This window comes from Mytilus trossulus, chromosome 11 (assembly GCF_036588685.1).
Source record: "Mytilus trossulus isolate FHL-02 chromosome 11, PNRI_Mtr1.1.1.hap1, whole genome shotgun sequence".
In the NCBI taxonomy this organism is placed as follows: domain Eukaryota; kingdom Metazoa; phylum Mollusca; class Bivalvia; order Mytilida; family Mytilidae; genus Mytilus; species Mytilus trossulus.
Genome location: NC_086383.1, coordinates 57,225,571 through 57,249,929, shown reverse-complemented (window position 1 = coordinate 57,249,929; position 24,359 = coordinate 57,225,571). Strand labels below are relative to the sequence as shown.

The 24,359-nt window shown below is 31.2% G+C and overlaps 1 long non-coding RNA gene across 1 annotated transcript; it reads left to right on the top strand.

Moving 5' to 3' along the window:
- LOC134691342 (uncharacterized) lies at positions 1 to 24,345 on the top strand. The gene is made up of 3 exons (XR_010102114.1): positions 1 to 166; positions 713 to 823; positions 24,159 to 24,345. It is a non-coding gene; the product is annotated as an uncharacterized LOC134691342 (long non-coding RNA).
- The last annotated feature ends 14 nt before the right edge of the window (positions 24,346 to 24,359 follow it).

Below are 24,359 nucleotides of genomic sequence, written 5' to 3'. Positions count from 1 at the left end.
AAAGCAGTTTTTAACGCTTCCCTATTTTTCAGATTATTTTAAGTGGCCACAATTTCCTGCATGCCATTAGGAAACACCAGCTAAGATTCTGAAAAGTTGCTGAAAAAGACAAGTTGATAGGTCATCATTTATCGGCGGGACAATAATTCTGTTGTTTAGAGGAAAGGTATTAAATTAAATTTCACACAGGTGTTATATTATTATATCAACTACCTGTCCACATGTGAAGTATTTACAAATTACATGTGTTTAGATACATTGAAGTTTAAATATTGAGCACTAAGGAAAACATCGTATTAGTGAATTTTATAAAAAAAAATTAAATTGAGCATTTTTAAAAGGCTAATGCTATCAAGATTCTATAGTTTCTGAATCAACCTGCTGTTTTTATTTACAGATGAAGACTCTGTGATTTTTTTTAATTTTTGTTCATCCAAATTTTTTGGATTGAAGAAAATTTTATATTTCTTGGTTCTGCATACAAGCCTTCAAAATTTGTACTGTATGAATACATGTGTTTATGAATGAGCCATTCCAGGGTTGAAAATTTACAATGATATCGTATATATACTTTGTTCATTTAATTATACTACTCTGACTCACTGTTTTAAAAAACAAATCAAGTCACAATTTTGAAAATCTGCCCTTTATGTCACCTGTTCCATACCTGTAATTTCATTCCTATTTAATTATTAATGCATATTTTTTACAGCATGCCTACAAAGATATTTTTACAGCATGCCTTAAAGATGTTTAGCCAATCATAATAAGATATTTTCCTTTGGCTTAAATACAAATTAAAGAGAAGGAAAAGTCTTCACAGGTAAGGATTGTTTTGATTAATAAGTATTTGTTTGTAAATATTTGTTTTTATGTAATGAGGCGTAATCCAGCCATGTAATTATTTCTAAGCATTTGATTTATTGTTTTAAAAAAATGTATTTTGACTGGCATTAAAGTTGGGGGGGGGGGGGGTTATTTATTCAAGTGCATTTAACTATGAAAGAAATGTGCACTATGAAATGTAGTCTTCATGCTCAGTCATATGCTCAGAAGCCTAATGTAAAAAAGAAGATGTGGTATTATTTTCTAAGAGACAACTATCTACAAAAGACCAAAATGACACAGACATTAACAACTATAGGTAACCGTAGGGCCTTCAACAATGAGCAAAGCCCATACCGCATAGTCAGCTATAAAAGGCCCGGATAAGACAATGTAAAACAATTCAAACGAGAAAACTAACAGCCTTATTTATGTAAAAAAAAATGAAAATGGTCTGTAAATGTGTAGACTTTACATGTTTCACTCCAAAAGTTGGTTTGTTTTAGGTTTCCCTTCCCCTTTTTCAAAATCCTGGATCAACAAATGTATATTAGCCTTTTTTCGTCTTATAAGCTCAACTTTGTAACATTTGCAATAAACTTTAGATTTTTAATTTGGCCTTCACTGAGGAGACAACTGATGAAATGTGCATTTGGTGCAGTAAAATTGGTAACGTTTTATAAATCAAACCCAAACTGTTTTTCGGAAAAAATTATTATTTATTATCTGTTATTTCATGTATATAGAAACTGTAAATTTTAAAGATGTCAAGAAGACTTGTATGAAAAAGTCAATTTAAAAGATTAATCACCTGACTGAAGAAGATTTCAAATAGGTGAATCTTTTTATTGTCAAATTACAAATTCATATCAGTGTGTTGAAACAGGTGCAAATTATATGTTTTATAAGTGTATAAAGTCTATACAAATGATAGTGTGAAATTATGGAACTTTAATAGGTTTTTTATTCAAGTGCATTTAACTATGAAAGAAAAGTGCACTATGAAATGCAGTCTCTTTGTTGGGCCGTAAGGGGCCTGTAAGAATTTCTTTTACAGACCAAAAGTGGGGCTCGTAAGAATTTCTTTTACAGACCAATAGTGGGGCCTGTAAGAATTTCTTTTACAGACCAATAGTGGGGCCTGTAAGAATTTCTTTTACAGACCAATAGTGGGGCCTGTAAGAATTTCTTTTACAGACCAACAGAATCTTGTGCAATTTTTTTCTTATAACAAATCAGCATAAAGTTTAAGCTGCAAAATGTTATAGTGAAGACTTTGAATGGAGATCATATTTTTAACCTTTACATGCATGAAGTATTTGCCACTAGATTTTAACATTGTTTAAGCAACCAACAATCAAATAATTATGAAATATTTGCCACTGAAATTGAAAATTATCATGTGTTCATTGTGTAATAATCCTTTTAAGTCCTAATTTGTCCCAATGAACTGCCAGGGTGACATTTTCATTTTGGCTAAATTTTAATTTATCATATAAAAGAAACATAAATCTAATTGTATTTCTTGACAGAGGGACCTTGTAAAACAAACATTTATTAAACGCCAGACCAATAGAATCTTATACAATTTATTTTTCTCTTAAATATGAGCGTCAAGTCCTTAGCTGCAAAATGTGATTTTATATATTGACTTGGAATAGAGGTTATAAATATTTTTGTCCATGAAATATTTGCCACTGGAGGGTCTAACCAACCAACAATCTTTTAATCATGTAATATTTGCCACTGGGGTGTAGGTTACCAACCAACAATCAATTAATCATACCATATCTGCCACTATAATTAAAAATTGTATATAAATCTATTAACCCTAATTTGTCTTAATGTACTTAGTGACCTTCTTATTTTGGCAAAATCTAGTGAACTATACAGAAAAGTAAATCTAAATAAATTGTATTTCTTGACAGAGGGACAAGTTACTACCTTGTAAAACAAGCATGTATTAAACGCCTGTCCCCTGCAGATCTTTAACAATATATGGTAAAGAGGATGGAAGCTTTTTGTTCTGTTTTATAAATCTGTCTTTAGTTCAAGGAGAATAGCCAGTGGTCAGTGTCTGAAGTGGTCAATTAAGTTGAAGGTTGTCTAGATTTTGTACAGTAAACACAGCTGTATATCTACTGTTAATTCTATTGGGTTAATTGGTTTACAGAGATGATAGCCAGACTTTAGGGATGTCTTGCATTTATAAATTATTTTGTGTATCTTTCTATTTTGTCATTTATCTTGATTTAGTGGAACTTAACATTTTTTATATAGATTAGACCGTTGGTTTTCCCTTTTGAATGGTTTTACACTAGTAATTTTTAGGGCCCTTTATAGCTTGCTGTTTGGTGTGCACCAAGGCTCTGTGTTGAAGGTTGTAACGTGACCTTTAATGGTTTACTTTAATAGATTGTTACTTGGATGGAGAGTTGTTTCATTGGCACTCATACCACATTTTCCTATAAAGATATATTATTGAAAACAGAAGCAGAGGGAACATAAATGGTCTTATAATTATGAGTGTTTTGTTTTCAAACCTATTGTATGATCTATTGGATATATATGACCACAGATTACATATATCCATATTTAAATAATTGGTTTAGATAAAAGCTTATTATAACTTTATAAGCATATAATGGTTAAGGTTCACGTAGATTTAATATTAACTGTAAACTAAATATTGTTAATTCAAAAATTATTGCAAAGGTTTTTATTATTGCGAAAAATGCGACAGAGTTGTAAAAGCAATAATTTAAACTTGCATTTTGGATTTATCTCAAAATCATAAAAATTAACATCGCATTTAAGTCTTAACTGACAAAATCACAATAATAAATGCACCGATAATTTCTGAATTTACAGTACTATTAATGAGAATATAGGACTTGAAATTTTCTTAGAAATAAAACAAGCTATAAGAATTGAACTTGCCATACAAGAAGCACAATAAGGACAGGCCACAAGTGAACTAGGAACTGCTAAGAACAAGTGGGAGTTTTAGATTTTATCGCTTGTTTGGAGGGGGAGGACAGGGGGTACCCTTCTCCCTTCTCCCACCCCTCTTCTCCTTTCTCCTACCCCCTTTCTCCTTTCTCCCATTAGAATAAAACATCTCCTTTTGAGATATTTTTTCTTGAAATATTAGATCATTTTTTAAAAGGAGAGATATTTTATTTTTTCTCCTTTCTCCCAGCCTTCCTCTCCTTTCTCCTACCCCCTGTCTCCCTGTCTCCCTGTCTCCCTTACCCCTGTCCTCCCCCTCTGTTTGGGTGGGATTGTTAGATCTTAAATTCCCAGATAATGTTTAGTGAACTTTTTACCTTCCTCACTTTTCCCTTTTCCTAGCTGTTACCTTTAACTTCTGGTAAGCACTTCAATGGTCAAGTGGTCCAAGTAGTTTGTCTATTTCCAAGTAAATTCGTCTACTGTATCACTACACTGTAGCCTGACAACACTGAGGTTGTGAGTTAGACCCCCTCCTTAAGTCCAACGTGGCAGATGCGTTTTACTCTAATTTGAGAAGACTGGTATTGTCAGTTTTTAGCTCACCTGGCCCGAAGGGCCAAGTGAGCTTTTCTCATCACTTGGCGTCCGTCGTACTAGTCTGTCGTTGTTAACTTTTACAAAAATCTTCTCCTCTGAAACTACTGGGCCAAATTTAACCAAACTTGGCCGCAATCATCATTTGGGTATCTAGTTTAAAAAATGTGTCCGACGACCCGGCCAACCATCCAAGATGGCCACCATGGCTAAAAATAGAACATAGGGGTAAAATGCAGTTTTTGGCTTATAACTCAAAAACAAAGGCATTTAGAGCAAATCTGACAAGGGGTAAAATTGTTATTCAGGTCAAGATCTATCTGCTCTGAAAATTTCAGATGAATCGGACAACCCGTTGTTAGGTTGCTGCCCCTGAATTGGTAATTTTAAGGAAATTTTGCTGTTTTTGGTTAATTATCTTGAATATTATTATAGATAGAGATAAACTGAAAACATCAATAATGTTCAGCAAAGAAAGATTTACAAATAAGGGTCAGTTGACCCCTTTAGGAGTTATTGCCCTTTATAGTCAATTTTTAACCATTTTTCGTAGATCTTAGTAATCTTTTAGAAAAATCTTCTCCTCTGAAACTACTGGGCCAAATTTAACCAAACTTGGCCACAATCATTGTTGGGGTATCTAGTTTGAAAAATGTGTCCGATGACCAGGCCAACCATCCAAGATGGCCGCCATGTCGAAAAAATAGAACATAGGGGTAAAGTGAAGTTTTGGCTTATAACTCAAAAACCAAAGCATTTAGAGCAAATCTGACAAGAGGTAAAAGTGTTATTCAGGTCAATATCTATTTGCTCTAAATTCTTCAGATGAATCAGACAACCCGTTGTTAGGTTGCTGCCCTTGAATTGGTAATTTTAAGGAAATTTGGCTGTTTTTGGTTAATATCTTGAATATTATTATAGATAGAGATAAACTTTAAACAGCAATATTGTTCAGCTGAGTAAGATTTACAAATAAGTCAATATGACCAAAATGGTCAATTGACCTTCTAAGGAGTTATTGCCCTTTATAGTCAAATTTTCACCATCATTTTCCACTGAAACTAACCTGACCAAGTTTATTATAGATACAAATAATTGTAAGCAGCAAGAATGTTTAGTAAAGTAAGATCTACAAACACATCACTATCACCAACACACAATTTTGTCATGAATCCATCTTTGTCCGTTGTTTAATATTCATATAGACCAAGGTGAGCGACACAGGCTCTTTAGAGCCTCTAGTTTAAATTAAACTTTAAAGGTAGAAATTTAGACCCTTTGTAAATGAAATATTTCACACTATAAATTGGAGGAGAAAGTTACTATGATGGAACATTCAAAATGGTAAGTCAAAAATGTTATGTAATAATATTTGTCTAGAATAGTTTCACAACTAAAACATTACAAATGATGGTTTTTCTGTGTTGAAAATTGGGAAAATAACAAATGTAAAATTTTGGACAAACATTAATGTTCCCATAACCACCCCCCTTTTAAGTTCAATCCTGACAGTATGACTGAATCCAGCTGTTACCTGTAGTCTATAATAAATGTTGCATCTTGCATAATTAATTGTGTATTGGCTTTGTTCTTTGACAATGTTAATTAATTATAATGAATTATGAAGAAACATCAGAATAAACATGTTAAATGTCACTTTTACTCCTTGTAATTCTTGGTAACTGTTAGCTAGATAATTTATCTCATATTGTTCACTGGAAATTCTGAGTTATAAGAATTTATTATATGGGCTTTAATTTGATTGCCATTTTTGAAGAATGGACAAAAACTGTATATTAATTATTGGGATTTCAGGAAATTCTTCTTAAAAATAATGCTATCAAAATTTTTGAACTGAACTTTTTAATTTAACGAAACCTATCCAGTCTCAGTTTTGCAATAACTTCTGATTTTTTTGTTACAAAGTATAATATCTAGACCAATATATTTGCTTGAAAAAGGTGGTAGTTTTCCTTTTATCATAGTGTAATTTTAGGATATTTGTCCTGAATGTGAATGAAATACTTGCCACTAGACATTTGACAACAAAAATCACCAAATTTCAATGGGTACAGTTTTCTATTAAGTTAGCCCCTTCCTCCATATTGACGCCTATTGACGCCAAACCCTTTACCCCATAAGAACGCCTGTGTAGTGTCTCAGTTGAAACGTCTTGCCTACAAAAAAATCTGTATCAGACTTAGTAAAATTTGTATCATATCCAATATACATTTTAGAAAGGATTTTCATGAGAGTATTGGACTGGAATTTCAATGATGAATTATTTTTTTGGTGAAAAAAATCCTATGCAAATCAAGTAATGATAAAAAAAAATCCATGGAGGAAAGGGTTAATGCTTGAGGCTTCCATTACATATATATATAGATGTTTTAAACTACCAGATTTTTTATCTTAATGTTGACCTTCCAGCTGCTGTCACGTTCAAGAAATGGACTATTAAAATAGGAGTATTTCTTTAGCTTAGTTTCCTTATGTCATGGAAATCATGTTGTCATAAAGGTATAAATTTATATAAATTTGATACATCATATTTTTTGGGGGTTGAATTCCCCTTTGTTTACATTTTGGACCCTGTCCCAAAGTTATTAGTTTATACCATTATAATTTCATGGATAAGGGGCTTGGTGGCCAAGTGGTCTAAGTAGTTCTACCACTGAAATCCCTTGCCAGTCAACACTGAGGTTGTGAGTTCAAACTTGCTCATGCAGATGCACTTGACTCCAAACTTAATTGACTAATGCCGCTACAAGTGGAAAGGGATTAATTTAAGTTGCAAAACTTGTTTTCCGATCCACTATAGATAAATATGTATTGACTAGGATTGTTATTTTTCCTATCGAAGATCCACCATGAAAAAGTCCAAAAAGGGGCTCTAAAAAGTGGTGTTAAAACACCAATGATCAATCAATCAATTATTTCAGGGATATTGTATTAATTAGAAAAAAAAAGTATTGGTCAAAAATTTGATACAGTAGAAAGAACTTTAGATTATAAGATAAAGGGTTTAACTTTAAAAAAAACCAAAAAAAAAAACCATTAATTTATAGCACGGTTAAATTAAAGTATTGATAGTGCTTTTAATTTGAATTTCACTGCTTTATTTCATTCCTGTTGTGCAGTAAAATCATAAGAAATAAAAAAAAGATTACTATTTTATAATGTTACTGCTCTACAAGGCTATCACCAATACCGTAACAACATTGAATTAGAAAGTATTTTGCTCGACAAAGCATATTTCATTTCTATTGAAATCGGTGAGATACCTTTACTGATAAAAAGTTGAAATTAACATTTGATGTACATTTGGAGAGTGACTTTGAATACCATGAATAAAATGCATGATTTAATTTATTATCCATGACTTATAAACTCAATTGGTTAATAAAATGGATGGATTCATGTGACGTCTGCCAAAAAATTTATCCTTCAAATCTTATATTTTTAACTGAAGGTGATTTTTTAAATGTCAAATCTTGGTTTGAATTAAATAGTATTCAAAAACGTTTTTTTTTTTTATCTTTTCTTGTTTTATAAATTTATTAAATGGGCTGAAATATTGAATTATCATTAAATTGTCAACTACTTTCATATAAATCTTGGATAATCAGAAAGGTGATACTCACTCACGCTGCACATCTATACTACAACATTTTCATTTCTCACCTTAAATATCTTGATGGTTGCAAAGTGGTCTAAGTAGTTACTACTGTAATCACTAGCCAATCAACACTGAGGTTGTGAATTCGAAACCCCTCTGGTGCGGGTGCATTCAACTCCTATCCTAATTGACTAGGATTGTCAGATTTTCTATTGAAGGTTGTGGTTTTCTTCTGGCACTCTGGCTTCCTCCACCAATAATAACTGACTGCCACAAAATAGCCTAAATGCAGTGCTTAAAAGTGGTGGTAAAACACATAAAATTAAATCAAAAATTCAAAATTTATTAAATAAAATAACATATATATATGTTAGTTTTTTGTTATTTTATTTTTAATGAATATATAAAAATTTAGATTTAATAACCTAATTTATATATAATTAGTTGCTTCCATTTAGTCTGTTAAACGTTGGTATTTGATAAAACAGAAAGTAAATTGAAGGCTGTTATCATAATTTAATATGTATCTTTTAAGATAATATTTAAATTATTGATAAGTTATATTTTTTAGGGTCAAGGGATCAGCTGGCTTTATGGTTTTGAAAACTTTTAAGATACATATTTTGTGTGAATCTATGATACTTAATTAAGAGAAATTTTATGTTCTTGTTTATTGTTTTGGCAAATCAGGTTTCTTAGACTTACTATAAATATGAAATCCTCCTATATTATGTATGCATTTGGAGCCAAAATCACTGCCCTTTCCTCCTTTGAACCCCACACCCTCCTAACCTGAAAACAGAATCAAGTAATAACAATTTTTTACCCCAGGCATCAAAGTTGTAGAGGGTTTAATGTTTTTACCCGTCAGTCCTGTTCTAGTTATCGCAACTCCTATGAAACCACACAACAGAATTTCATGAACCTATGTGGATACTAAGGACAGGAAATTATGATTCAATTTTTTTCTCTATGAGTTATGCCCCTTGGAATTTGGAACTTTGGCCTAAATATACAACTGCAAGTTTGCAAACTTTGGAGACAATAAAGAACATGTACTGTGCAGATGTGCATTACAAAAGGGAATTATGATTCAATTTATTTTCTAGAAGTTGTACCCTTTTGGACTTATTGGCCTCATTATGCCACTGCAACAGCGTTTGTATGAAATTCAGCAGAAAAGATCGTCAGACACAGATTCATCAGATCCTGATAAATTTACAGTACTATACAGACTGCCCTTTCCCATACATGTACACAAGCTTGGACTCAAACTCAATTCAGGAAACCTTTAAATCTGCTGCTGCTATCTATATTACCACTAAAAATATGTCATCACTGGTCAGAAGAACTATGCTGTTGGTCAAGTGGCCATATCATACATCATGGTCAGTTTGCTGATAGGGATCAACAGGTGGTCAGCAGCAGCATATCAAATTGGTTTAATTATCCTATTACAGCAATGAGATAGGTCAACATCTTAAGTTATAACAGCAGAAATTGGTTTGTTCAAGATGTACTGAATATTTTGGAAGTGATTTATAATATTGTTGTTCTATTATGATTTGTCAAAGCAAAAATTCATGTGCATGAATGAAAAATATTCATAAGTTTCAATAGTTATGTCAAAGCCATTATATTTTTGTCGAGCCTTCGACTTTAGTCAAAAAGCGAGACTAAGCGATCCTACATTCCGTTGGCGTCGGCATCCACAAATATTCACTCTGTGGTTAAAGTTTTTGAAATTTTAATAACTTTCTTAAACTTTACTGGATTTCTACCAAACTTTGGACAGAAGCTTGTTTATGATCATATGATAGTATCCAGAAGTAAATTTTGTAAAAATATAATTCCATTTTTTCCATATTTTACTTTTTAATGGACTTAGTTTTCTGCAGGGAAACATTACATTCACTCTGTGGAACCCTTACACATTTTTTTATGAAAATACTTTCCAGTGCTTCAGGATCAAGAAGTGGTTCAAATTACATAATATATTGTTGACCCATAGCGCATCCTCTGGGGATATCACAAAAAAGGGTTTTGACGGTACCACCTGCAAAAGTTAGACTTCCAGCCTAAGTGTCATAACACTGTTTTCTAATTTTTACAGGGGTAATTCCTGAAAAATTGCGGGGCCCTAGACTACTTTTCATTAATTTTTCATGGTTGAAAATATCAAGTAATGTTATCATGTACATGGTTGACAAGAAGTATTTAAGATTTCTTTTGGAAGTGCTCATATTGAAAAATATATTGATTCAAATAGACAAATGTATGCATGTGTAACATTGAATTTTCATTAAAGATTTAAATAAATTTGCAAATAATCCACGCCTTAAGTAAACATTTGAAATATGAATGATCACAAAATCCCATTCAAATTAATAAAAGGCTGAATTAAATAGTTTACATTGATATCTCCTCGTAATTTGAATGAAATCAAAATGTTGACTAATATTTTTTAAGTTGCTGCTTTGAAAATATTGAAATAACATGCAAACAAGTATAGGCCTTCATGGTTTGAATTTAAATAAAGTTGAGTGGTGACTGAATGGAAATTAAATAGCATTTTGTTTGATACTTTGGTTCACAATTGTATTGAGGACTTAGACTTTGTACTCAAATACTGTTAAATTATTAAGTTTTTGCTCAAACATGGTGGGTCTATTTTTTTTGTAGATTATGTAATTTTAAAACTTAAATTTGCCTTTCCTCACAATTAAGATATAGATAGATTGCAGTTTTCATAATGTTGTACCCTGTTTTAAACAGGAAACATTTACATTTTAGCGGGCAAACCAACAAAAATATGAGCTGTGATGTACGGTCTTAAGATACATAAAGGCAGTCCTTTCCATTTTAAATATTATGATCATGTGAATTTTGAGATTTTGCCACTTTGAAATTTGTAATGCCTAGGAACATTCTAGGTCCACTCAATATTTTACAACATGCCAACAAGATATTGCCTTGACCCATGAATATTTAATTTGTTTTCATCTGGAGTTAAGGCCACTTACATTTGTAGAATGACCATAAATTTAAGTGCTGGCCAGTAAGACGATAATTAATGTTTATTTGTTAACAAATTGTAAAAGCATGTAAAATTTATGGCATGTTTTGATGTTTGTGTCATAACTGTCAGGAACAAGATGGACATTTAGGTGAACTTGATTAGATGGCAATGTGTAAAATGTTAAAATTATAAACTGATTTCCGACTGTTTTTGTAGAAAAAAAGAAAAAGATTATAGTTTTTAAAAGAATTATTCAAGTAATACATCTGGTTTGTATTTTTTAAAAGAATTATTAAAGGAAGACCTCTGATTATCAGATGTTTTCTTTACCTTTGAATACTGAGACTAAGACTGACCATAGCGCTGTGCCAATCTTGCTTGTCTCGTGCTATTATGATTGCCCTTATTGTCTTCCAATGGACTTGGAGTAGTCGTGCAAACTTACTATTCAATTTCAGATCAGCGAGTTTATTGATCTAGTGCATTAAACCAGACTCCTTGCATAATCATGCACTTTGATTCTAGTCTTTTGTATACAATTACAGGGGTCGAAATTGGCACTGGTCCGGTGGTCTGAGACCAGTAGAATTTGTGTCGGATGAGTAGATTTTGTCAGCTGGTGGTCCAGCAGACCAGTAGATTTTTTTGTTAAAAACACTGATTTCATCTCTTTCGTTTTGTTTACGAAAAAATAATCCTGAGAAATTATTTTTAGGGTACTGGGGGTGCTATTTTGAAAGTATTTAATTAATATCTCAGATGAGCACACTACACAACAACACAAAATGTGGAAATTTTTGGATGGAGTTGAAACACCGTGCAAAACAAATTAATTAATTAAGCGACATTCAAAAGACAAAAAGAAACGTTAATATAAATTATCCTGGGGAAAAAACTTTATTGGTTAAATTGTAAAGTCAATCGTAATGTAAAATACATGTGTAACTGTAAAACATGTGAACAATTTTCAGTAACAGACCTAGATGAGAATTGTATTTTTGTAACGGTATCTTCAAATTTTAAGTAAGATTTTGTACTTGCTCATGAACAAACAGAACAGCACAAAAACTTACTGGAATAAAGAAGAGGAAAGCAGCCGAGGAAAAGAAAACTAAACATCTGTCATACATCTTTTAGTGGTTAGAACATGAATGTCATTTTTGCAGGACCAGTAAATTTTGAGCTGGACCAGTAGATTTTAAGTCCACTGGTCTGGCTGGCCGGTGCACTAAAAAGCTTAAATTCGACCCCTGAATTATATCTAAAATTTATACGAAAAAATAAAATATAGTGGTCAGGTGATCTTGGCTTGTTGTCAAAGGCTGTACTGTACAGTGACCTATAGTTGTTAACTTCTATGTCAATTAGAGAATTGTCTCATTGGTAAACATACCACATCTCCTTATTTTATTATACTGAATTCTATTTGATAATTTGTTTGGCTGTAACAAAATGTCCAATGCATTTTATGTCAATTATCTTGTTAAATATATTGACCAGCCCATACACAATGTGCCATCTAATTTGTTGAGGGTGTCGGAACAGATGCATGGTATATCTACAGAACAACTGATAAGCTAATTAACTGCACAAGTCAAGGTTTATCTTAAGATCGTAAACATAGCACTAAATCAATGTCCCTTTAATAAAATGCATCTGTTTTACACTCCTTTTATTATAGTGATATTGTGCAAGCCTAGAAATCTGGTTTCTTGCTAAGATAACACTCTGTGTTTTCAATATGTATTTATAAAAATAAACATGAAAAAAGTGTTCCATGATGTTTTGTTTCACATGTTTTTATTTATCTGGAATATGTTTTTTTGTTATTTTTTTTCCAACTTTTCTGTTCATTGAATTACATTTATTTTTTAAATGAGAAAGTTAAAGTTCACTTATAAGAGTTAAGTAATTTGGCTTTTTTTTTATTTTGCATTTACAATGTATCGAAATGTCAAGACGTTTACTATAATATCATTGTTATCAAAAAGAAATTGTTAAACTAATGGTTTAATAAATCACAATACTTTTATTATGAGCCAATTTACCATAATACCTGTTCATTGTAACCTACACAAATAGTATTTGTCAATCATTTAATTTATCAAAAATTATGTACTTGGCAAGGATTAAAAATTTACGAGTCCGTATTTACAGCATGCCACAGATAGGAGACTGACTTGCATGTTTTTAAAATATTGTAAAACTGTCTTACTGACCACATGTTATATTTATTTGATATGTAATGATTTTAGAGATAAGAGTTCACAAAATTCAACTCCAGAACCAGGTAGGAAATCTTTTTTCCCTCTAAGAATTAAGTTTATTTTAAAATTGTCTTTGAAAATCAAACTTCTCAATGATTTGCCAATGAATTGGTTCCTTGAAATTTAATTTATCTTCCGTATTTGAAGAAGATGGTACATGTATATGTATATTAAATGAAGAGAAGTCTTTTTGCTAGATTTTTTTTGGGGGGGGGGGGGGGGGGTTGTCCTCAGGATGCTGTTTTATTGATACATTTACATACCCACATGTTTGCAGATATTTTTATGACTTAATTTTTCGCAAATATTTAGATCGTTAAGGGTATTCTAATTGCAGAATATAATTTAAGGGGCAGAGGGAAGGAGTAGGGGTTAGTTGTATATATATCATGCAGTCTTTTCACTCCCCCCCCCTAAACATGTACCTAAATGTCAACTCATCTGCCATCTAACAACATACTGTGGATTCATTTATTTTCGTGGGTACCAATTTTCGTGGTTTGAGGAAAACTTACATATTTGTGGATATTTAATTTCGTGGTTTTGACAAAAGTCCACACTCATTCCTTTACAAAATTTGTATTTCGTTGAACATTTGAATTCGTGGTTCTCCTATACCCACGAAATCCACGAAAATTGGTATCCAACAAATATTAATGAATCCACAGTATGAACTTAAAAATCCACAACCAAATGTATTTAGTTTAGATTTCATATTCTAATTTAAAGTACTTAAAACATGCCGTGTAATACAATATTTTTGTGTAAAGATTTTTTTGTCAGATTAAATGCATGCTGTTCTAATGACATGGTGGTGATGGGTGCATTATGTTTGTTTAGAGGATATTTCATTACTTCTTATGTTTAGAGGATATTTATTACTTTTTAAAGGTGTGCCTTTAAAAGTATAGGTATCTCTTTTATAAATACATTTTGTTAAATCTCATCTCATATTAAATTCATACCTAAACTGACTGAATTTGAATTATAAGAAAATATAAAATGACCTGAAAATGACCTTACTTAAAACGACATCGAATTTATAAATATAATACATACAAATTTTGTAATATCATTTCAGCATAATTTTGCAATTTTACGCATCATGCAATATTTCAATTGCATTTAAATATTTATAAGAACTTCATGTACAAGAAAGTTTCTGAGGTAAAAATACTCGCATTTAGTTGTGAAGATTTATTTATAACTTAATCATGTTAACTAAAAGAAATTTTGTTTAACCTTTAAGATATTTTCGGCCAAAAATGAGTTGTTTTCTGTGCATTATTTGCCATTGTCCTGACTGTTATTAGAGTTCTTGTCTTCTGGCAGAAAATATAGGGTAGGTAGTTAATCAACTAAATTGATTTACAGACTTTGTAAAGAAATGTTCTGGACTTTCAAAATGCATTATTTATAACAAAAATGAAAGATGGTCTCATTAGGTTACCAAAAGTGTCCAGACTTAAACAGTGCTTAATACAAAATTCTGAACTTTTTTGATAATCCATAGCTAAAAATCATTGTAGGCATGAAAATTTATGATATTAACGATGTGGGGCAGGATGCAACCCATATCTAATCATAGGTCTTAGCAACTGTAAGTCACTGCTCAGCCTTCAACAATGAGTAAAACCCATACTGTTTAGTATTGGGGATAAAAGGTTTCAACATGTCGAAATGAGAATCGATGTAAATGAGAAAAACAAAAGGCTTGAATCAAGATAACTAGTTATTGCTAAATGATTGATGTCATGGTTAATAGTATTCTTTTATCCAAAGAGACAAATACAACATACATTTAATGTGTTGTAATGCAAAGGGAGCTAATCAGAGTTTAGATCCTCAAAAGGTAATTTATTTGTTTAATATGCTTTGAAAGCAGTAAAAATAGTCTTTTCTTTCGATCTTGGCCAGTACGTCCATTTTAAATTAAGTAGAAACATTTCTATGTTTTTTAAAATGACATAACTTAAGTGTTAAGATCACGGAATGGGAATACATTTCAACGCCAAAATCTTGAAATCTAGATTTTTAATTTTAATGTGAAATTAGTTTAAAACTTTTCTACTGAAATCCAACAAAGAGCATGACTGTTTAAAAATTTTGAAACATATTGAATTTCAAAAACTTTTATGGGTGTGGGGTCTATAAAGTCTTCTTACATTACAAAAATAAGATTTGATGTTCAAGGTATTACATTGCAAAAATAAGAGTGAACTTCCAGTGGACTATTTGAATAGGTGACACTTTGATGGTACTTTTTTTAGACTAAATATGTGTTATCATTTGGCCACAAACATAAAATGAGGAATAATTTATATTAAGTTACAAGAGATATATATATTTGAAGGTGTTCTAATCATCATCATTTTGACGACTTCAAACATGTTATTTTATGTAACCGACACAAGACTAATACTTCACATACTTCACAATACTTTTTATTGCGATTTACCTAGAGCAGTGTTGAAGTTTATCGATAATAGGCTATTTGTGTAACTTGAACTGGTAATTATATGATTGAATTAATTAAACGAAATAATTACAGAGGATTAACTTTAATTGAGCAGGGTCTCCTATGCGTTTTGTAAGAAATAGAGATAGTAAGATAGAATTATAAATCTAGACGTAACCAGTGCTATTTATACCACTAGTGAAGTGTTGTCTTTTAAATGCAGATAATCACAGGCTTAAATTATAAAGGTAAACATGAGCTGGTGATCTATGTATTATAATAGTCTTATATAATAAGGTAAGGTTTTCTTTCTTTTTTAAAAATTGTACATAATGTTTTGTTTTATTGGCTGGTTTATAAGTGATCAAAGTTGATCTTTTTTTTCAATATTATTATGTATAAAATATAGTAAATGGGAGTTAAAGATCGATCTATGTATTTTAATGGTTTTATATAATACAGTAAGGTTTTTCTTTCTTTTGTTTTGTATAATTCAGGGTTGGGTTGGTTTTTTTTGCTAAAAGAGGGATTGATAGGTGTAGTGGTATACTTACTTTGATATTTTCACATATAACATTAAGCTATTTTTTCTGTATGTTAATTTGTGAATTATTTTTTTTAAAGGGGGTGGGGGTATTTTAAATGAAGGTGGTCCATGTGTACTTAATAATTGTTAATGGTGAGCGTTTTGTTATGTTTTTAAAACAGATTTCAGAAATCTTTAGTTGATGGTCCGAGTGTTTTTTAATTGTTTTTCTCTCATGATAATTTGCAAAGACATTAACCACTTATTGTTGTAGTAATTTTTCATATGTTTTCAATTAAAAAAGTCTGCAACTGGCCATTGGACACTTAAATTTCACTTCCTTTAGTTTTAATTGTCAGGGAAATGTTATTTTTTGCAGTATACTAAATGATGTATCATTGAAATGCAAAAAAAACAAGGAAATTTATTTTAAACATTTTTTTCGCCATCATTACATTTATTATTGAGTATCATATGAAAATAATTACATTAGATGTATGTTTCATTATAATACATTATTCTGATTGACTAATTGCACATCACATGTTATTCCGTAAGCAGTTGCATGAGACAATAACATTTCATTCATGATGACACGAGGTCCCACAATAAAGTGCACAGGTGAATTTAAAAATTTAACTTCATGAAAATCGTGTTTTTATAATCCTAGCTAAAATATGTAATTATAAGTATTGAATGCTTCTTTTTGCAACTTTATAGGGTTGTAAAAGCGTTGACTGTGCGTACATTTTTAGAATGAAGCGCGGAAACAAAATGTACTTCGGTCAACGCTTTTACAACCCTATAAATTTACAAAAAGAAGCATTCAATTCTTAAGGTGGTACCTAACACTTTAACTAAAATTAATTTGGCTCGTTTAATTTTCTTAAAATTTTGACAAAGTATTTACTTTTACCCTTTGACAAAAATATAAAAATTTCAAAAAAATTGAACCAACCGTTTTATTAGAAAAATTACACTGGTTATATAGCAGTTTGACAAACACCAATTTTGGTCATTGAAAAGCTTAATATTCCCTTTACAACACAACGTAATCAAAACGTTTAGCTGATTTTACAGAGTTATCTCCCTGTAGTGTTAGGTACCACCTTAAATAAAGTATGATAACAGGATTCAAACTCCAATTCATGATTTCATGAACATAAATTTAAAACTTGTGCAAGTTTGAGAGAAAACTGCATTACCGTTATATTAACTTTAAGTTAGGTTTAGAATTTTGTTAGATCACCAAGAAATTTGCATACAATAAACTGGATGCAAGATTTGAAAAGAATACAAATGAATTATATGAATACGAATGTTTACAATTTAACTAATAAGACAAGGTATTTCCGTTGAAGATCTTTAGATATGTCTGTTCTGTTCATATATATGTATTAAATGACGCTTGTCAAAATAAAATGATTTACAAATGTTATCGTTGCCAATACTTAAAAATTTATTTCAAATTTGAAATTGATTAATTAAACTGTACATTCAGGTCATGTTGGTTATAAGGCCAACTAAAATAGTATGTGTGGTTCCAGTTACATCTTAAAAAAATTAGGGTTAGGATTATTTTTTTTTTTTTTTTTTACATATGAATCTTTTATCATGCATAGCAACATTCTGACTTTAAAAGTGCTTAATGAAAAATAGAAAAAAAATCTTCGGGGTATAAAAAAGAAGATGTGGTATGATTGCCAATGAGACAACTATCCACAAAAGACCAAAATGACACAAACATTAATAGGTCACCGTATGGCCTTCAACAATGAGCAAAGCCCATGCCGCAGAGTCGGGTATAAAAGGCCCTGATAAGACAATGTAAAACAATTCAAACGATAAAACTAATGGCTATTATCAAGACTGAAAAATAAGGTAGGTATAGGTATAGTGTAACTGGAAACACACCTATATTTTAATTTGGCCTAAACATGATAAGTGTATTTTAATTATCCAAATAATTTATAGCTTTTGACTTACAGACCTGTATAGTTTTAATTTAAAGGTTATTTATATTTGCAGAAAACAGATAAGAGTTAGTTTTTAATGGAATAAATTAAGTTTTAATCTTGTTAGCTGATTAAATTTTACAATAATTAAAGTCTAAACAGTTAATGTATTATTGCTGTTATTAGCAAGTCTTAGGAATTTGTAATGAAAATTTGGGTGGTATTTTTAATATCTTTTAATTGGTTATTGACACCATAACTAACCTTTGAATACCTTTGTTGAAATTTCTTTATTAGCTCTGGCTGATATAGTCTTTTTTTTTTAGGCGATATACCTTTGTACTAAAGTGATGTAAAGCAACTACCAATCAATCAATCAAGACTTTGTTTGTGTGTGCATGAAGGGGGTTCCCATTCCGGATCCTGCTTATTGTTTTGTCAGATTCCCGTATCCCGCTTACACTATATACGTAAGCAATTTTCATTTTTTTTTGGTCATTTCCTGGGTCCCGCAAGACCTCATTTTCCGTTTTCACGACACAATAATTGATCTCACGTGTCACGCTTACAAAAAATCGACAATCCCGCGTCACGCTTAGACCCCAATGAGACCCACCTTGAAGGTGATAGAGGATTTGTTTATGTACTTTTTCAATTGGATGGGTACAGAGGAGGCAAGATTTCTGGCTGTGTTCAAGACCCATTGGTGGCCTTAAGCTGTTTTCTGCTCTTTGGTCAGGTGGTCTCTTTAACAAATTCCTGGTTTCATTATTCTCCATGTCATTTCTTTTTTGCATCTTGCAAGTCAATTGACTCCCATGTAGCCTGATTTGAAAGGATTTGTCCTCACAACTTGACAAAAGCCAAAAATAAATTAATTAATTGCAACTAAAAATAGATTTTTATCAGAAACAATTATAAACCTGCTTGCCACAAACCATTTAATGCTTCATTTCAATTAAAGAATACATTTGACTTTGAACTTAATGTATTCTCATGCAGGTTAGCTATGTGCATAACTGCTCTGTTTTTGCTAACAGTACATTTTAAATCAATTAAATTGGGTGAAAAAAACTATGCTGATAAAGTGGATATTATATTAACAATCAGAAGACTTCAGCTATAAATTTTTGTTACTTTAATCCAAAAGAATGAGATTTATCAATGTTTTAGTTATAAAAAACTTATAATGAAGATTTTAATGGTGATTTAGATAGACGGTTGTCTATGTTTTATTGACTTAATGGTTTGGTTTTTAGATTATTCCAAGTCTGATAGTAGATAAGACTAATTTTGACATTTGCTATCAGAAAGTTTTATGCTTGCTTAACTTTTCCTTTGACTGGTTCATACTGTATGGTTAAAAAAATATGAAGCTGTGAGCAGCATTTTCAAAATAATGCTTCTTGGTTTAAAAAAGGGGTCAATAATTGAGGTCAGTTATTTCTTTGGGTTTTTTTTCTGTCTTTATTATTTTCTATAACTCCATTGGTTATATATATACATTATTTTTTTTAAATCTATAATTAAATTAAAAGTTTGTACATGAAAAATAACTGAATTTTGTCGGTAGAGATTTAAACTTTCAAAGGGACAACAGAGTTATCTCCTCATTGTTAAACATTCAGAATTGATTGAATATTTTGCTTTATCATTATGCAGTGGCAGATTAGGAACATTTTTAATTTGGGGGGTGGGGTTGGGGGATGTTCTAACAATATGCAATCCAAATGCATTGATTGACCCCTAAAAGGGGGAGATTCCCAACCCCAGAACCATCCTCTCCTGGATCAGCTAATAGGGATAAATTGCCTCGGACTAAGTATATATAAGCAAAAGAATTAAATAAATCATGCAATAGAATATAGTACTCGTGTATACAGGGAAAAATTCTATGTTGATTGTACTAGGCAGTAATCTTAGTTTCTGATATGAATTTAAAAAAAGCTATAAATCTATATAGGGATAAAGATTTCTTTAGGTCTGTATTTATATCAAACATGCATTCCTGTATAGTAAGGATTTCATTATTTGTTTCCTGGTCCTAAACTAATATATGGAATTAACTTGGATTTTTCTTCATGCATATTTTATTTTCATTAGTGTTATAAGTTAGATTTTGTATTATGTAGATATATTTATAGTTTTGTTACTGTCTCATATACTAGTACTTTTAATGTATTTATGTGGCTTTTATCTTCTCTCATAACTCTGTTTTGAGTGGATTTTATATTTTATAGTTGAAAATGTTAGGGACGACAAAAAAATATCAATGAAGGATGAAAAACTTAATTCAAATAGTTTGGGGGTGGGGGTCAAAATAGCTGCAAGTTTTGGTTAAATAAAATTGTTATCCAATTTTTCCCAAATTAAGTTAAGAGGGGGGGGGGGGGGGTCAGTGAAAAAACTATATGAATTTAAAAGTTTTTATCCTACATTGAACTTTTGATGTCGTCCCTTATATATGATAGAAAAGTGGGAGGACATAAATGAAATAATGTAATTAGGAATTGTGGATAAACAGTGATTCATTATAGTTTCAAACATTCAAAAGTCAGATTTTCTTTAGAACCGTCCCTCTTATTGACTGACAATTAGAAAATGACTCCCCTTTGAACCCCTCTTATTGACTGACAATTAGAAAATGACTCCCCTTTGAACCCCTCTTATGGCGGAGATTTATTTCCCCGAGGGTATCACCAGCCCAGTAGTCAGCACTTTTTGTGCTGACATGAATTGTCATTGATATATGGTTATATTTATAAATTATATGTTTACAAAATTTAGAATTTTTGAAATACTAAGGCTTTTCTACCTCAGGCATAGATTACTTTAGCTGGATTTGGCAAAACTTTTAGGAATTTTGGTCCTCAATGCTCTTCAACTTCGTACTTTATTTGGCTTTTTTAATATTTTTGGATTCGAGCGTCACTGATGAGTCTTTTGTAGACGAAACGCCCGTCTGGCGTATATACAAAATTTAGTCCTGGTATCTATGACGAGTTTATTTATAGACAGAATATTAGAAAGTCAGACTCTCTTTTAAAACTACTCTTATTGTAATAGAATATAAGAAAATGAAATTTCTTTTATATATAAAAATAAGAAGATATAGTATCATTGCCAATGAGACAACTCTCTTATTGACGAAATATTAGAAAGTAATGACTCCCTTTTATAACACTTATTTAGGAAATAAATATATACATTCAAGAATTAGGTTCAAACAGAAGTCTTGCCCGCCCCAAATGTTTTATTAATTTTGACACAGAAAATTCTTCATCATTTACCTATTATACATCTGATACTTAAGTGAAACTTACATAACAATATTACGATATGTTACGTGACTGACCAAGTTACATCAGAAAAAGCATTTGTACGAAATTGACAGGAACACATGTAGTTTCCTGTAATCGTAGATAAATGTGCAATTTGTAAATTCATTAATAAGACGGGGCTCTTAAAATCCCATTCAAGTTATTACAAACAAATTGATGGGATCAAAGGATCAAACACACCTTAACATTAAAGTACTTCTAGAACATTTTTACATTGAGAAAACTTGTAATAGAATACAAGGTGTTTTTTTAAGACCTTGACTACCCATGAGGATCTTGCGCACAGTAATTGATTTTTGATGAAGACCCTTATTTTTCATTGATTGACCTTCATAGATATTTCTTAATCATTTGAATGTTTTAATCAGTTGTTTGTAAAGTTTAGGTGATTAAAACTTGATAAGAATCAGATTTTTTGTCAAGGAATAGATATTTTGCCAATTTTTATGATATAAAGTGCTTGATTTGTATGATAAAACTGTAAAATGATTTGTTGAAGATAACTAAGATGATCCTCTAATAATTGTTTATTTTTTTCACTTTTGTTTATTTCATTTTATCTGTACTTTAAAAAAAAAAAGATACAATTTATGCTGTAAATGATAAAATCAGATATTTTTTGTGGTATTTTTTATTATTGAAAAATTGGGATTGGATAGGTATATCTTATCACAAAAAGTTCAAATCTAACATTTTCAATTTTGATAGCAATTATATTCCTTAAGTTGCAATATTGTCTTGCATTTTTGTCCATTGTTGGGAACTATCAGAATCATAATTATATATATATGCATGCAACTAAGGGATCCTGAATTTACAGTTACAGCTTAGAGGTGTCTATCAATAACTGCATCCCTATGCCAAAAATAACCAAAAAGTCCTCTAAAATACAAAGTGCAATGCATAATTTCAGCTCATATTGTCCCAATCAATGGCGGATCCAGAAATTTTCATAAGATGGGGCAGCTCAAGTCATTGCTCAGGCCATGGAAAAATAATTCATGGTTTCCCCTAACCCGACCGGGTCATTGTTTTACCGCCGGGTCATTTAATTTTTCTGGAAAAAAACAAAACCAGAGACAACAAAAAGTGTTGGAAATATGCAAGATTAAAGTTCTGATGTAGAAACTAAACATATATAGATATGAAATTATGCATCATGTTTCAAAAAAAAAAAAAAAAATAAAAGCCTGCCGGGTCTTTAAAATTTTCCCATGTAAGGGGAAACCAACAATTAATTTTCCATGGCCTTAAGTGATTCCCTATATAGTTGAACAAGTTTTGCTCGCAAAAGTGAGAGGCCTGGGAAAATAAGATATGGTTTGATTGTCAAATGAATGAGACAACTCACAACCTGAGACCATAGGATGAGAACAGAAAACACCTTTATCAAAATAGTACCTGCAGTATTATTTTCTGGTTCCTTTATTGTGGCAGACCACCAAGTGTTAGACCATTGAACAGCTGGAGAAGAATATTTATCATCTATTAAAACTTCAGAAGGTAGACGAAATGTTTGCAAAAAACAGGTGAAAATTACATGTTTAGCATGCATTTGCAATTAACAGGTGTGGATAATATTACCACAATTAATAAGCCGTTAGCTATAAAATGTTCACACTTTGGATTTTTATGATTTCAGACAATCTGTTATGGCTATTAATGTTCAAAAACTGGTGCAAATATATTTTTATTTTTCATTTTAATTACAGACGGATGTGTTTTATCTATAATGGTTTTAAACCAATTGTTAGTCATTCGGAGTATATTATCTTTTTTGGAGAGAATAAACTTCAATAGTCAAATCTTGCAATATTTATAGCAGTGCTGATCCAGAAACTTTCGTATGTGGGAGCACACTAACTGACTAAGATGGGGCCTACTCCAATCATGCTTCATTGAATTATGGACACTATAACCATGAGTATAATCATATATAAAAAAAATCCTACAAAATGGAGGGGACGGGCATAGTCCCTGTGCCCCCCTCTGAATTGGCCTGCACTTTTTGTGATGCATTCAAAAATGTTTGTAACAGATTTTGTTTGAGCAGGTTTACAATAAATGCTATTCCACTTTTCTACCTTGTTAATATAAACTGCATGTTATGAATGGTTACTCTACCTTTTATACAACTTCAAAAAGTTTGTCATGGTATAATTTTCAAAAATGTTTGGATTCATGCAGTGGCAGATACCCAAAAATTTGGGGTGGGGGAAGGGAGGGGGTCTGGGTGTTAGACCCCCTTTTTTTTCTTTGCCAAATTTATGCATTTGAATGGGAACATATAGTTGATCCCTCCCCCTTTTTATCCTGGGTTGGGACCCCCTCTAAAAATGGCATGATCTGCCCCTATCATGCATGGTGTTTCTGATACCAATTCCATCTAATATCTGCAAGGTTGTCAATCTTTTGAAAATTAGCCATCAATTATTTAGAATTAACAGTTACAAGATGGGACAAACAACACTCATAGTCTGGTCAATGAGTAATGGTTCCCTGTTCATTCCATGGAATATTTATCATTTAACAATTATCCAGTCTATTACATCATCAGGGAAACACATTATAACTGTCTGTTCTCTCTTGTATTTTACAGATTCCAGGCAGATGTTTGGCTCGCTGGAGAAATAATAAAAGTCAAGATTTTGTTGCATAATTAGTGTGAAAAAGAGCATGAATCAGACAAAAAAATTGAAGTAGTTTTGACGAATTAAATGAAAACACAGCATGGGATTTGATCTTCCAAATATTACATAATCTCGATATCAGCTGGACTTAGTGATAACCCTTTTCGGAA